This window comes from Oncorhynchus clarkii, chromosome 3 (assembly GCF_045791955.1).
Source record: "Oncorhynchus clarkii lewisi isolate Uvic-CL-2024 chromosome 3, UVic_Ocla_1.0, whole genome shotgun sequence".
Classification (NCBI taxonomy): Eukaryota; Metazoa; Chordata; class Actinopteri; order Salmoniformes; family Salmonidae; genus Oncorhynchus; species Oncorhynchus clarkii.
The window spans coordinates 11,881,018-11,882,497 of record NC_092149.1 but is presented as its reverse complement, the minus strand read 5'-3'; positions in this window follow the sequence as shown (position 1 = coordinate 11,882,497).

The window sequence follows — 1,480 nt, the reverse complement described above, 5'->3', positions numbered from 1 at the left end:
AGATGAGGCTCCATGAGTCTTCAGGAGTCAGACAAGTAGTTCACCAAACCACATCAGCTACACTTCACCCTCCTTTGACCTCGTCCTCTCCGCAACAACACCTACCTACTGAGCTAAAGCCAAGAGACATGAGGGAGTCAGTCAGGGTTGCTTATCACTAACGTGTAGTTGTTGTAGTATCTGATGATCATTTCCTTTAAAGGATCAATCTTTAATTGAAACAATATCAAAGTGTCCCCCAGCCTCTGTTTTGGTAAAAAGCCAGGGGTTGGGTTAATGCAGAATACTTTTGTGTTTTTTAGGCATTTTTCACGCATACAAAAAAAGATCAAACGGATAATAAATATCTTGTTGCGTTTTGAAAACACAGATATAACATGCTTCTTATTGTCATTTCTGCTCAGCATCAGTCTCATTTTGTGCTTCAGTTGCACTTCTTCACTCGGATGAGAATTCACAAACAGGCGTTCTATCAACAGACACTGAAATGTAGTAACTTTTCTCTGGTACTTGTCTCGTTGTAGCCTAGTTTCCTCCTGTAAAATGCAAGAGTAACTTCAATCAAAACATCAGGACATGTAGCAGGCTACGTTCTTTCTATGATAGACACTGTTCCTAGGCCGTCTTTGAAAATAAGAATTTGTTCTTAGCTGGCTTGCCTAGTTAAATAAAGGTAAAATAAAACAAAATAAAAATGTGAAATATTTTTTAGTAATAGTTTTAATAGTTTTTGCAAAAAATACATTGCTTTTTAATTGTAATCTCATTTACTTGTGTGGCTGGTTGCCAAATAGCGTTGCACTTCTGTTGTCTGATGAAAGGGAAGCTATTGTCTGCAGAACGTGTTGTACTAATGTATTTCTGGGAATGAAATCTATAGTTGCATGTACCTGATCACTCTGTTGAAGCAGAAAAACACTGTTGACTTTCCATTTAAAATGCAGGTGAAATGGGTTTAAAACACAGATTTTTTGATGGTCTGTGTTTTGAAAATTGATGGATGGGCCCTGAGAAATGTAACCACTCTCAAATTCATAGAAAAAGGTATGGATGCAAGGACTGACCATCCATGATATCAAAATGATAGGTGTGTTTGTTTACATGTATATTGTTTACAAACATTGGGATAAAACAAACTTATATTCTGGGTTCTGGTACGACAGTTGAACTAAGCTCATGAGGCATATGATTAATTTGTGAGTCCAAAAATGGATGCAGCAACTCCACATGTTGTTGTGGTCTCTGAGAAACAGACTGAACTTCCTGGACATGTGGAAACTGAAGTAGTGGTAGTCTGGTAGATGCTGTATTCAGAACAGTAGGTCAGAGAAGCAGACAGCAGGTACTGTAGAGGCTGTATTCAGAACAGTAGGTCAGAGAAGCAGACAGCAGGTACTGTAGAGGCTGTATTCAGAACAGTAGGTCAGAGAAGCAGACAGCAGGTACTGTAGAGGCTGTATTCAGAACAGTAGGTCAGAGA